Source organism: Oryza glaberrima, chromosome 11 (genome assembly GCF_000147395.1).
Source record: "Oryza glaberrima chromosome 11, OglaRS2, whole genome shotgun sequence".
Lineage (NCBI taxonomy): Eukaryota > Viridiplantae > Streptophyta > Magnoliopsida > Poales > Poaceae > Oryza > Oryza glaberrima.
The window spans coordinates 3,201,304-3,216,213 of NC_068336.1; the positions used below are offsets into that span (position 1 = coordinate 3,201,304).

The 14,910-nt window shown below is 42.0% G+C and overlaps 1 pseudogene; it reads right to left on the minus strand.

Moving 5' to 3' along the window:
- Positions 1-960: 960 nt before the first annotated feature.
- LOC127754579 (uncharacterized) lies at positions 961-14,557 on the minus strand (annotated as a pseudogene).
- Positions 14,558-14,910: the final 353 nt, after the last annotated feature.

The following is a 14,910-nucleotide window of genomic DNA, read 5'->3' on the forward strand; positions in this document are numbered from 1 at the left end:
GGCATTAACCATGTTGATAACTCCATTCAGGTTGAGTGTGAACTATCTATCTGACTCTTCTCGACATGAATGCAGATTGTACTCCTAAGATTTGACGGTGGTGGAGATATTTTGTCATCCAATCTTTGTATTGAGGAAGCCATAAATTTCTAATATAGCATATTATGGATTTAGAGTGCTACCAAACATCTCAAAATCAACATATCAAGTATATCAATCTTTGTGCTGAAAAAGCCATGAATTCAACTAGATCATGAAAACTACAAGTACAATCAAGGTGCTTAACGGATGATTGAGATATTTCTTCATCCAACCGGAGCCCATATATCCCACAACAAACATGTGCAGATTGTGAAGCTACTGTTGTAAACCAACACGTCTATTAGCAGATCACCGGATCCATTCTCTGTCCCTCCCGCCGCAGTAGAGACGTGAGAAAATGTAGAATACCTGTGCCTTTTCCTCTGCCCTCAACAACATTGTAGAAGTAGACAACGATATAGGGTGGAGTTCTCTTTTAATTATAGATATGATATTGAGTACAAGCAAATCTCAAATGTCTCACCTTGCCCCTTTATATACAGTTGTCTTAGGAGAAGATAAATCTTATCTTTACTCTGGTTTGGATTAGTCCATAAGAAAGAAAATTTATCTCCCCAGGACATACTAGTCCATAAAAGCTACGATATCAACGAGCTAACTGTAAATTCTAAAGTTGACAGGGGTGCAATAGTAAATGACATGTGGACCAGGCTCGTCCGGGAACCAGAAGTGCTGTCTAATTTTCCTCCAAGAAGGATGATGGGCCATGGCCCATAGGCCACATGGGCCCTTCACCATTTCCACTCGACTTTGTGTTTCACAGAATTTTACCAAGCTAAGCTTGGTGTCCACCGATATTCTTAGGAGAGTTGAGTGAGAAAAACAATTGTACTAGTAGTAAGTAGTAGTAGTTTAGAGTAAAAGAAATGAAATATCATGTTTAGTAAATCAGTAGGCACATTCAATAATAGTAAACATATACAGCGACATGCATATGACTTACATGCATGCTTATGTCAAGCAGCAGCAACAACAACAACAAACATAACAACAATTACAATAATAATGTCCATCACATTCTGTATTTGGGATGGTAAGAATGATCGATGATAAATTTCTCCCTAGTCCAAATCTCTCAGAATCAAACTGTCACTCAACTCTCACAACATATATAGCTACTATTTGTTCTTTTGAAACTGAAACTAGTATTTGTTCTTGTTGAGGAGATCGTAGTACACCATGGGCTTCCTGTAGTTCTTGCCGCACGCCTCCTGCAAAAAAATATATAAAAATTAAAAATAATCACTTCTGTGTAGATAATTAAACACATTTCCCTCCCCACATGCAATGCAGGATTTGGAAAGAACAATTAACATCAGTTCGTTTCCAGCATCAGATCGGTGACCTGCATGGCGTAGGCGAGGTGCAGCAGCGTGGCCTCCGACCACGGCCTCCCGATGAACTGCAGCCCGACGGGGAGCCCTTCCCTGTCGTACCCAACCTTCACGGTGATCGCCGGCAACCCCAGGAAGTTCCCGGCGATCGAGTACCTCACCAGCGCAGCTGCATCGATCCAATGCAATGCAACACTGACGAGTTAGTGAGATGCCAGCTTAATTATTCTGAAACTGAACTCTTTTTTCTTCAGTTAATTGCTCGTGATTGGTTGAGTTATAATCACCTCCGTTTATGTAGTCCAGCTCTCCGGTGTGCCCCGCGTTGTCCTGCAATTCGTGCGCTGTCACTCTGTACAAGAAGTACACAGTTAGGCCCTGAAACTGTCACTGCTACACTCAGTAGTAGTGGTGAGTGATTTTTTCCATGCAAGATTGCATAGGTACCCTGTCATTGGTGTGACGATCACGTCGAATGTCTCAAAGATCTTGTCGTGGAAGTACATCTGACGGTTCCTGCAAAAAAAGAAGAGTTCATTCATTTCGAGTTCAGAGTGGATAGTGTTCTAAGTTTGATGGTGGAATGAATGTCTGAAGAATGGTAGATATGATAGCTCACCGGATACGTTGCGAGTTCAGGTAAGCTCTGCTGCTGAACGACCCGTAGGCGCTCAGCGCGATCCTCACATCCCAACCAATCTCAGACTTGCTCCTGCATCAGCATGGTTTGAGTGTACAATGAATTGATCATCATTTTGAATTCATACGCATGTCAGCCTGAAAAATGATTTCATATGACAAAATTTATGATACGCTTACAGCTTCTTCAGATACTTATCGAAGGAGGCGGTGCATTCTGAACCCATTGTCACGTAATGCGCGAGCCGCATCTCCTCAATCTCAGGAATTGTCACATCAGCAGTCTTGCAGATAGTAGCACAAACAATTGCAAAAATAAATAAATAAAATGTCAGATTGCATGAACTGTAGTGTATTTCCTCAAAATCATGTCACTGAGTGCATTGTTTAACTTCAGGATCAGATGAAGCGTAGAGTTGTTCTTACTACCTCCCAACCGTATCGAGTCCGCAGCGTATGGACAGCTTTGTAGCAGCAACTTCTGATGTCTTCAGAACAGTCATTGAACCACTGTTTTTGTGGCGAATATCAGTACAATGTTCAGGTTCAGATGACACGATTTTATTACAGTGTTGAAGCACTCACCTTTGCATATCTTGCTAGTCTGATGGTAGGCATCGAGCTTGCAGCTTTCAGCAGGGGAAGATTCAGTTCAGGCTGCAAACAAACAAAAAATATCAAATCTTCTGCAAATTCAGTCTCACTGAACATCCAAACGTGTAAGAGAAAATACAAAGTTCGAGCATTTGCCTGCAAGTGGCTTGGTTGGGACTGATCAGCAATAGCTGCATAGCTGAATGATAAACAGCAACACAAAACTTTTAGTACATTACAACATATATACACAATCAAGTGTAACAAGATCACTGAAAGCTAAATTAGTTTCTGAAACAAGAGAGATTACTAACGCGATAAGCGCATCCTCCACTGTCGCGGCTAAGATCCCTGGCATCCCGACGGTCCAGTTAAGAGGAAGAAGCCTGAGATCAGAAATAGCCCAGGTCAGGTGTGTCAGTTCATCTGAACAATGCACATCCATTGCAGCTATGGCTACTTTGGCTAGTGATTGAGATTGATCTTGTAGAATGAAAAGTATATATATGTGGAGCATGACGAACCCATCCTTGGAGAAACGCCCTGCCGTCGGCTTCAAGCCCACCACACCGCAGAGCGCGGCCGGCATGCGAACAGATCCTGATTAAAATGCACAAAGAAAACAATAACTCAATACTGCATGCAGATATTCTTGTCGTACATTTGGCAGAATTCAATCCAAACATCATTCATTATGTTCGGATATAGATTTTCATCTTCCGTCGTTGTTTGCATGACATCTAAATAGTTATAAAAAAATTTTAAAAAAATTGACAACATAGATTAATATGAAATATATCACTCCACAAACATACAAGACCAAATTCAACTCCTATAAGTTGCAACAAAAAGAACAAATTAAACTGAAAATAGCTATCATACATTCGTATTTATATTTGTTATTTTTGTTACAATCTATAGAAGTTGAATTTTAACTTGCATGTTTGTAGAGTGATACTCCTATATTTCATATTAATCTATCTTGACAATTTTTTTTTAAAAAAAATTATAACTATTTAGGTGACATAATCGAAACGAGGAGATATCCCCTCGACGGATGAAATCACTTTCCCATTATGTTCTGAATGTTTTGTATCACACAAGCTAGTTCAGCAATGTTTTGTTTGTCAGAGCAAGACATTTTCAGTTTCATTGTTCAGATTAAAAAAAAAAACCCATTTTGCGTGTACTGATGATCCGATCAGATAACAGAAGCCAGAGCAACACAATGTTTTGTATTGTCAGAGCAGGATGTTTTTAGGGTTCAGAAAAATTCCCAATTTGCATGTACGAGTTGAGTAGGTTTACCGCCTCCGTCGGCTCCAAGTGCGACGGGGCAGAGGCCGGCGCAGACGACGGCGGCGGACCCGCCCGACGAGCCGCCGGCCACCTTGCCGGTGTTGTACGGATTCCTTGTCGATCTGAAACCATCAAACCAGGTAAGAAACCCATTGGTAAAAGGGTAAAAAAATTGTGATTTGGAGACCGCGCGGATGATGAACAGGACGACGACAAGTGATGCGTACCCATGGTGCGGGTTGATGCCGCTGGTGCCGGCGCCGAGCTCGTGCATGTTGGTCTTGCCGGCGAGCACCGCGCCGCACGCCCGCAGCTGCGCCACCACCGCCGCGTCCTGCACGCACGGCCGCATCCTCTGCAGCCATCTCGTTCCTCCTGTTCATATGCGTCTTTGATCAGTTTCAGGGTACAGTACAACCAATCAGACATAACATTTCCACCCCTAAATATAAAACTAGTATATATGATTTAGGGCCCACCCTAGTATCGTATTGGTCTCACTTTAAACCATACCATTTTGGGGTAAAATTGACAGACATGTGGATGAATTTAGTCTGTTATCAAATATTGGTAATGTGTAAAAAATTTTGACAGCACATTTAGCCTATCATACCAAAACTCGGCAATGTTGCCAACCTATCAAAATTTTGGTATTGCCAAATTTTGGAAATGTTCATTTTGACAGTAATCTGAACTGGTCTTTATTTATAATGTTTGCTATGTCGACATAGATTTGGTCCTGTCATTAGTTAGAATCTTCAGATTCATACACTCTCTTTCTTCAGAAAAAATGTTTTTAATTTGCAAACAGTATTTCATAGCATGGCCAATGCAATAATTTATTTTGTCCCCTACAAAAAACGAGTTAGTACAGCCTAATGTAACTAATTTAAAAAATAAAAGCACCGATTTCTCTCTTTTTGCAACAAATCGGATCACGTCTTCTGTTGATGAACAGTATCAATCCAAAACACACATGCCAATTGTCAGCACTCATTTTGCAAGAAGCAAACGATCGACGGACAGTGTGTACGGCGATGAACAGTGTCATCAGAATCATCCGACCGTACCGGGGCCTCCTCTCCATGGCGGCAGCAGCTCTACCTACCGTCCTGCAGCTGATTAAATCCTGATTCCGATTGCTTTTTACCTCCTGTTCTTATATATGATTCGACAACCTTAGCACCGTTGATGATACCTGATCTTGTGATGTTCTTACCTGTTGTTGGGTATGGCAGGCAGTCGATCTCGTCTTTGACGGCCACCAGGACGCCATCCATGGCAGAGAGAGGAGCTCCTGCAGTTAATTAGCATCAAGAACAGTCAAACACTTGACATAATCCAAGAACAATTAACAGTTAACAGAAGCCAAGAAATGAAATGGTGCATGCAATCGATCAGGTAAAAGCTGCATGAATGCAAAGAGTAAACGATGAGATACTGCAACAACAGATGCATCAGCACAACGAGATGCCTTCAATTGCAACAGATCAGCAGGCCAAGCCCTGCAAGGAATGTAGTATTGGCCTCTGCGTGCAACCACATGCAGTGGCAACTAACCGTCCCTATGAGCTATCAATGCTGGATCAGGACCATGCAATGCTTTCAGATTCGATCAAGCAAGCAAAGAGCTAGTCTAGTCAATGCATGATCATTAGGGGATGATGCCGATGCCATTTCTATGGAATCTTTCATCAGAAAGCCCCTTCTGTTCGAAGTCTGAACATTTTGCTCCATGTCAGATTAGTTCGAGCCCTGAATCTGCTGCAAGCTGCGTGTTGTTTCATTGTGGAAACATCTCTTTCAGAGACCAGTCCGTGCATTGGCAGGCTCTGACAATGCCTTCCTGTAAAGCATCTGCTGATACTGTTCATCCAGCTGGTCAGTTCCAGACTGCAATGGCAGTAATAGTAGTACTTCTTCACCAGTACTACAAGTAAAAACTCATGGCCGGAAGCATGCAAGTTGTTAGTAGCATACAGAAGTAAACATGGTGGTTATGACAGTTTAATTTCTGCAGATTCTCTGAACCTAAATGTCAATGGTGATGAAGGCTAGACACTGAGGCACTTGCTGAGTACTGCTAGTATGATATAATTACTGTTTAATGCTCGAATGATTCATTGATTTTGATTTGTTGATACGGTTCTTTGGCATAATGTACACTGAAAATGTAGTTAATTTTGTTTACCTTGCTGGTATCTGAGGGTGGATGCCTCGGCCTGTCTGATGATGTCCTGAGGATTGCAGCTGATGAACAAGGCCATGTTCAGATCAGGGCCTGAACACTCCTTCACTGCAGCGAGAAATCTCCTCGCAACCTGCCAGCAATGCAGTACAAGCTAATTGGGTAGCATTCATGAACAAGAAATACCTCTAACCTACTAAAATTCAGTGAGTAATTCACACCCCCAATGCACTACACATTGTCATAATGCATTGCATTGTACTGAACTACTGATACAAAAACCATTAAACACGAACATATTACTGTCAGTAAAACTGTACTAAATGTTTTACCATGACAGGAGTGATCTCTCCTGAGATGTAGGCACTGGTGAAGTCCCGGATTGTCCAGCGCCTGAACCCCGGCGATGGCGGGTCAGCGAGCACCGATTCGAGGCGAGCCGGGAGGCAGACGACGGCCTCCTGAACGCGCTCTGCCGGCGACATGTCCGGCTTCGTCAGGCTCACATTCTGCTCAGGGATGTCTGCAATGAAGCAACAGCAGCAGGAGCAGCAGTATTTTCAGGTTCTAGCTGAATCTAAATTTGATTTTCAAATGTGAGTTCTACTGTGAACAAAAGTACAAAAACGGCTCGAAATGGTAGGGCCGAAATCCCAAAAGGTAAGGAACAGAAGACAGACCTTGCCAGGTGTGAGCTGCAGTGAACAGTGGTGGCTCCGGGATTTCGGCATCCGAGACAAGCTACAGTGAAATTTTCAGCAACTAATCAGCATCCAAACAATCTGATCACAGTTCAAGTGCCATTATAATCTACAGCATTTCAGCTAACATTTCAACTTGTGTTTTTTTACTGTGCCAAGCAGAAGAAGTGATGATCATCTACCTTGTTGACAAGATTGTCTCTCTTGAGGATGTAGAGCACGATGGAGCCAATGATCGGCGCCTCAAGAACCCATGCGAAGATCTTCACCAGAAGCCCAGCAACCCGTGGAGCTGAAGAAAGCAATAAAACAAAAATGATCAGACATAAGCATACAAATCACTTCCAAGAACTGAAATTCTGAATTCTGAATGCAAAAGCTCTTTGACATGAAAATGGACAGAAAATTCAGCAAGAGCTTGTAACCTTTGACGTTGGGGCTGATGTAGAACTCGTTGCTGTCGGCGCCGAGATTGACCTCCGACGCCGGCTTGTACACCTTGGGAGCCGAGCTGAAGACACCCATGGATGGAAGCTGATGAGCTCAGCTGAGCTCAAGAAGAACAAAGACCTTTGCTTGCTCAACAATGGGAGACGATTCGAGGGTGCGATAGAGTGCAACCATGCCACAGCTTATGTAGTACTCCATGTCGCAGTTTTGGACGGTAGTGTGGAGGTGGTTGCATCTTAGAGAGGTAAATTCAATCGTACGGAACATACAGTTACTGAAAACCAGCTCTCAACACTTTCAGACATTCGAGCTATATATCTCAAGCATTTAGTTTCCATGCTTATAAACTCGAGCAAAGCACTATACAAGTTTCAAGCTGCATTTCTTCAGTGACAGATTATTTATCTTGCATTCAGTGAATTGCCTACTTATATGTTCAGTACATCTTCAGCTCGAACTGACTAGCTTGTGAGAATGGTACTATATGACAAACATCAGTCTCAACTTTCAACAAGACTTGCATCAGAAACTGGTGAACGCTGAAAAGTAAAGAAAATGAGAGGCTGAGCTCATAGCAGTAAAATCATCAGGCGGAACAAGCACAAGTAACCATCATTTTCCTGTAAATGTACACTGATCTAAGCATCAGGTGACAACTGACAAACATCCACGAACTGTTAAATAAGTTTATGCACAAATCTTTTTCATCAGATTTCACTTTCTTGTTTTGCTCCTGTAGCTACCAAGCGACGATAAACCGCCGGAGAACACTGACGTTTGCGAATGTGTGGAAGACGACTGAACATGAGGAATGGGTGACAGGCAGCTTCCATTGCTCTTTGGAAGATCCAAATCGTACAGGCCATTTGCAAAGCCTGCTGGTGGCACCTCAACATCGGGTTCTCTAAAGTCCAGAAGTGCATCCCCAGACTCTAGCTTTTCAGGCGCGGCTGTTACACTGTCGAGATCGGTCAGCGATTTTAGCTGACGACCGAGGTTCGCAATCGTCTTCTGGCACTCCGCGAGTTTTCCAGCAGCACTGGAGAGCTCTTTATCCTGTTACAGAAGACGAATTGTTAATAGAAACTTCTCAACTGACAGGTCTGATTGGACCTTAGGCACAAACTAAAATACAGGTATGTAAATCCTTTGGGTGTGCTTAGATCATTGACCAGTACTAGATCCATTCGGTTACATGTCACTATAGAATGTGTCTAGGGACCACAAAACTACATACCAATAGTTAGATGTCCCTAGAAGAGTTTACAAGTTCAATATTTTAGCAATTTTTATAACATACACTTAGCAAAAGAAATGGCCATTTGGATGTCCAAACAACCTCAAGCGAAGCAACTAGCAAGTAGATTGGACCATAGGAGATAGAATCCTTGTACTTTTGGCCTGATGTTTGCAACTCTAAGCCCTATAGTGTTATAACAGTGAGGTGGTTAAATTTCCAGTTTATATGCAGCAGAGAGAGCATAAAAAGACTACCTGCTTGACCTTCAGGTCACCATTTGTGTTGGCCAGTCGCCAAAGCCTTGCCTCCCGACTGTCTCTTGACAGCTGAGCCTCTAACTTGCGGCATTTTGCTTCGTACTCCTCTGACAGCAGCTTCTCCTGCTCAATCTTACCTTGCAGCAAGCTTACCCTATTTGTAAGTTTTGTGATTTCCAGTTTAGCTCCTTCAAGTTGGCCTTCCATTGCCTTCCTTCCCGCCGCTGCATCCTCGGCCTTGGCAGTGAATTCTACCAACAATGCAGTCTGGTCCTTAAGTCTCACTTCCAACAATGAGATCTTCTCCTGGAGCTTCATGGTTTCCTGGTGTGAACTCTCAAGCTCAGACTCCAACATCTTTCGGATGCCTTCCACTGCCTCTAGTTGCATCTTCAGTTCCGAAGAAAATGCCTTCTCCTTTGCTGCATCGCACTCCAGATCGTTCACTGTTCCATGCAGTTTCGCAATTTCTGAGTTCACTACCAGGAGCCGTGCCTCCAATGCTTCTTTGGCAGATTCCACGCCAAGTTTTTTCTCTGATTCAATCTTCATTGACTCCATTTGGACCACAAGTTCTTCATACATGGTTTTCTCTTTTTGCAACTCGCTCTCCAGTGTTTCAATAGATCCCCTCAGTTTCCCGATATCCGCATGTGCGGACTGCAGTTGTGCCTCTAGTGACTTTTTATCTGCATCTGCCATGTCTGCATATGCTTTGTGCTGCAAAGACAGAGTTCTCTCGGCATCAATCTGCTCTTGCAAGGATGCCACTGTCTTGCGAAGATCCGCTAACTCTACAGAAGTTGACTCTAACTGTGACTCCAGCTCTTTCTTATCTGTACTTTCTTCCAACGAAGCCACAACTGCCTGAAGTTTCTCAACTTCTATTGACTTCGACTCAAGCTGCAATGCCAAAGATCCTCTCTCAGCATCTAACTGATCAGCTTGTCCCAAAGCAGCAATTTTAGACTCATTTGCCAAGTTGAACTGCATTTGTAATTCTGCCAACTTGTTGTTGGCTGCCATCAGGGCATCACACGACACGTCAAGCTGGACTCTAGCCTCTGCAAGGGCCATTTCAAGATCCCTTTTCTCAGTCTCAAGCTTTTCAACCTTTGCCTGCAAATCTGTGACCTGGCTCTTTAGTGTTTCAGTTTCGACTTTTGAAGCTTTATCTATAGCCACAGCCTGGTCAGAATCAGTTTCTGTTCCAAAGCTAGAGCTTACACGTTCTACTTCAGACAATGCAGCCAGCTTTTCCATCTCAAGGAAATCATCCATCAGGTCAATCTCAACATGATTGTTTACAACATCTCTTGAGCTGGCACTACTGTTCTTGAACTGATCAAGTTCGGCTATCAGAGCCGAGGCCCATGAATCAGAATTTCTCATTTCACTGTCAACAGTCAGCATACGCTCCCCACTGTCAGACTGGCTATCAGTGAGAGATTCCATGCAAGCATTGTTAGGCGCAGGCCTAGAATCATTGGCCAAGGAAGTTCTTCGTGTCAGATGGCGCAGCTTACGGCATTCTGCCTCAACCCTTGCAATCTTTTTCACACTTTCCAAATGTTGTTTACTTGCTGTCTCTGCTGCTTCATTGCTCAGATCTCTTTCCAGTGACAGTCTCTTCAAGTCCTTGGCTAGCGTGAGCAGCTCGATCTTCAGGCCCTTGTTTTCCTTCTCTGCAACCTGAAGTTTATCCTGCAGATCATGCTGGACAGCCACAGTGGCAGCTTCTAATTTAGCGGCTTCCAGCTGCTGCTTTAGCTCATAAATATGGTTCTGGAGCTCAGACTTGTGAGAATCCAATTCTTGAGTCTTCTTAGCAACTGCATCACGAATTTTCTCCTCTTGTTCTTCCCTAGCTTGGCGAAGCTGCCTGACACATTCTTTGAGAGCATCATCTAGGTGGTTCACTTGATCGTCCAAAGAGGCATTCTTCTGAGTTGAAGCTTCGAGTAACCTCTTCAGGGTACTAACTTCAGCTTCAGCTTGTTCCCAACCTACAAGTAAGTCAAAAATAAAGTTCAATATGAATTTGGTTCCATATTGGAATAAATAAAACTATGATTTTCTTGAGAGGGTACAACTGAGGAGACAGACGACACACTCACTCCACACACACTAACACGCATGTGCAGACAAACAGAATTATTGGTTGATACTACTATTTTAACTTTGCCAAAGAACTATTTGAATGAGTTTCCTCTTACTTAGTTCTATTGATGTCCTCACATATAAAATTAATTTTGAATAATGAAGGGAAGCCACAGACTCAATAAATGCATGGGATCACAATAATGCAAAATGTCTAAAATCATAGTGAAAAGAAAGATTACCTGCAACAGCCTCTTCTGCAACCTTTGTATGCTGCTTCACCAAGTCATCTTTAGCATTGATAGTCAAAAGGGCTGAAGCAAGCTTCTCACTCAAACTCTTCACAGAATCTTGCATATCTTCATCTTTGACATTTGTGAAGACATCTGGCTGTGGTGACTGACAATGCTGTGTGGAAGAATCATCTGACACAGTTTCCAACACTAGCTTTTCATTTAAAGATTTTGCTGTTGCAGTTCCTTGAGTCTCATTATCTGTAATTCTTGAGCAAATTTTAGGTGATTGGCTATGATTTGGGGAAGCACCATTCGGAATAGGCTTTTCGCCCTGGTTTTGCCAGACAGAAAAAATGAGAGTATTTTCCGCAAGCACTTACCAATAATTTCAAATTTTAAATAGTCTACAGAAAAAGTAAGAGATTTAATGATTGTACCGGAGAAGCAATTCCTCCCTCCTCTCTCATCTCCGGTCTCTCTTTCAGAGAACTTGATTCAGACAACTAGAGTATGCTCTCAAGCCACCAAAGTGGAAATCAAACATGTGACCTGTTACATAAGAATTAACTTCCTTAACAATGAGATACCACAGGATTCTGAAAAAAAATCTATATGTTACATTCTATCCTCTGGAAAACTGCAAGTCAAAAACATTCAACAGAGCTATAGAGATCAGCACTATCAAAACATTCAAGTTAACCATGCAAAACTGAGGGGGTAACAGATGTTAATGGTGGTTCTTTCTATATGCAGTGTGCTATTCTGGAATATAACTATCTAGGAACAAAATTGAGGCATAAGCCTTTGAAGCAAAACTCCAGAACCATGTCAGATAGCTATTAATTTATTAATTTGAGAATCACTTATAACTTCAGCGAGCAAATCGCTCCTCGACACAGCAATAAAAGAACAAGATATTACATGACAGTTAAGTGCTACATTCATTTACAATTTAAATATTATGTCCAAATGCCACTACTTGCGTAACATTATCCTTAGTTTGTTAAATCCACAAATTACAATTGCACTTCATCCAGGCACCTAACTACATAAAGAATGCATCAATACCACATGAAGCATAATAAAACCATTTGTGACAAGGTTATGTTGCTTACGAAGTAGAACATTAACCCATGCTTAACTCAAAGCCCATTTGTCCCTATCAGGGAAAAGGGGCCCAATAAAGAACCCGCTAGAAGTCTTGGGAACCTTTATATCTTGTTTGATGCATTTAAAGATTGTGTAACCATATGTTTGGAAGTACTTAGTAGTCTCTTACAAAATCATATAATCAGGACGAATCAAGTACAAACTTAACTACTCAAGTCTATTTCCAAATATTAAAACTGGCATGCTATATTGCTATTGGTTACTGGATGTCTGATTTCTACAAATTTATTCATTGACAAGCGTGTGACAAACGAGTGACCCTGTAATGGCTGGCCCAACAGCAACAGATCAAATTGCAAATCTGCATGTTCCATAAATCTGTCCAAAGCAGAAAAAATGACATCTCAGCTAGAGATGCCAACAGGCAACAGCAACCGTTATGTTTATTAAAATCAGAAATCCCAACTTAAGAAAAGTTTGTTCCCCAAGTCTAATTCGCAAACACCTAAACTATCACCAAATCATGATGTTTCTAGTACAGAAGTGCAGATGAATAGCCAAACAGAATTCAGAATTTCTTTTCTCAAAACTGAATTCAAAATTTCTTAGATATGGATCCCATTCAGACAGAATTTAACTATTGAGGTGAACCTGATCACCGGAGTGCAATGACATCGAACCAGGGCATTCAAACTTGTGCCTCCAGAGTCAACTCTTGGAGATCCATCTTGCAACCACCGGTCATCAGACAATCAAAGCATCAATAGTGATCACTTGGTCTACCAGCCACCATCAAAAAGCATGGTTTGGATCACTGAAGTCTGAAACACAAACCAATGGAGAGAAATCTCATCAATAAACATCACATTGCATATTACTAATGGGATTCCTTAATAATGTAATGTTGTAAACTGAGCAACAGGCAGTAACTACAATCGTCCTAGGGCAGTAAAAGTAAAACTTTAAAACGTTGCAATTACCAAAATATGAGCAATGCACAGGATCCGATTTTCCACTGTAATATACAATGTCTATAACTTAATGAACACTTCAAAACAAAGATACCAAGGAACACAAAATCCAACAAGGCATTGAGTACGATTCCAGAAACCAAGAGAAAAATAATATATGCTTGCTGCAAAGCACGGTAATATCAAAGTTTTTTTTTTTTAGCAAACGTAAAAAGTACAAACCCTATCCTACCCTTTTCTAAGACAAATCTTTGCATCAAACGAACACATCAAAGATCAAAATGTGGCTAGTAAATACTCCTAAAACTTCAAAACCAAATCTGGCAGCACCTAAAACCCTACAAAAATGCATGCCAAAGCAGAAGATTTTACCCAACTCCGAGGCCTCAAAACGAGCCAAGAAATCAAAATCACTTCGCATAACGCAAAAACAAAAGAGAGAGAGAACAATTAAGAAACCACCAAAAACGAAGAGAGCACCGCGCGTAAACTGGATTGCAGCGCAAATCAAAATCTCCCCCCTTTCAATCTTTGGAAAAACTGCACCCGCAATCAAATCTCATCAAAATCAAATCTACGACGGGTGGAGTGCACAAGATACAGAGCAAAAAACCTACAGGAAAGGGAACAAAGAAGAGAGATTCAGAAAATCGGCGCAGGTGAAGGGGAAACAGGGAGCAATTAATACCTCTGAGAACCCCCCGAATTAAACCCGTCGCCTGGAGAACAGCAAAACCACCACAAGAACCATGTGAACACCAGACCAAAGTTCAGTTTTTTTTTTGTCTTTACTGCTACTACTATTCTATCTCTTCCCCTTTCTCCTAGTAGTTTATTTGGGATAAAGATCAGAGGGAAGAACAGCCGCAGATTCACATTGCTCACCTCGCCCACAAAATCAATCACAGATCGAAGCGCACACACGCGGAGAAGGATGAGAGAGAAGCAAGCACAGGAGGTAAAAAAGCAGGAGGTTACTGTACCAGAGCAGCAGCATCACCATGAATGACACCATGCCCAAGAAAGGAGGAGGAGGAGGGAAAAAGGCCACTGCTTTTGACGAGATGAGCCTCGAGTGCGTAGAAATCGCAGCAAGAATCCAAAAACCGCCTCCTTTTTTGCTTCCTTTTTTCTCTCTTCTCTTCTTCTTCTTCTTCTTCGCGGTTCGCCTCCTCTCTTTCCCGCCCAGGCAGCTCAAACCAGGACTCACTTTCAGCTGCTGGTGTTCTTGCCTCCCCTCCTCTCCTCTCCTCTTCTACTGCTCTTCAATGTGTGATTATTGTAGTACTACTAGTACTACCTGTACTGCTACCACTTTCATCTCAAGAAGAAAAGGGAGAAGGGAGAAGAAAAAAAAATGTTGTTACCGCAGCTGTTACTTGTATACTGATAAATACTTCCTGTCTTTGACCGGGCAGAGAGTACTGGCACTGTCTGCTGCTATTGTGTGTAATGGTATTCCTAACCCAATGACCAGATGGCGTGCATAGCATTAAATAAGTTATCATCTAAAAAAAAATAATGTGGCAAGTGAATAAATAAGAAAAGAGAAGGAAACCATGTCTTGCATCTACACAACATCCAAAACATCATGTAAGATAAGTAACATTAAATTAAAGTATGGAATAGTGGTGTTTGCATTGGAAGAGTAGTGTCTAGTACAAGTTTCTTGATGATGTAAAGTTTATA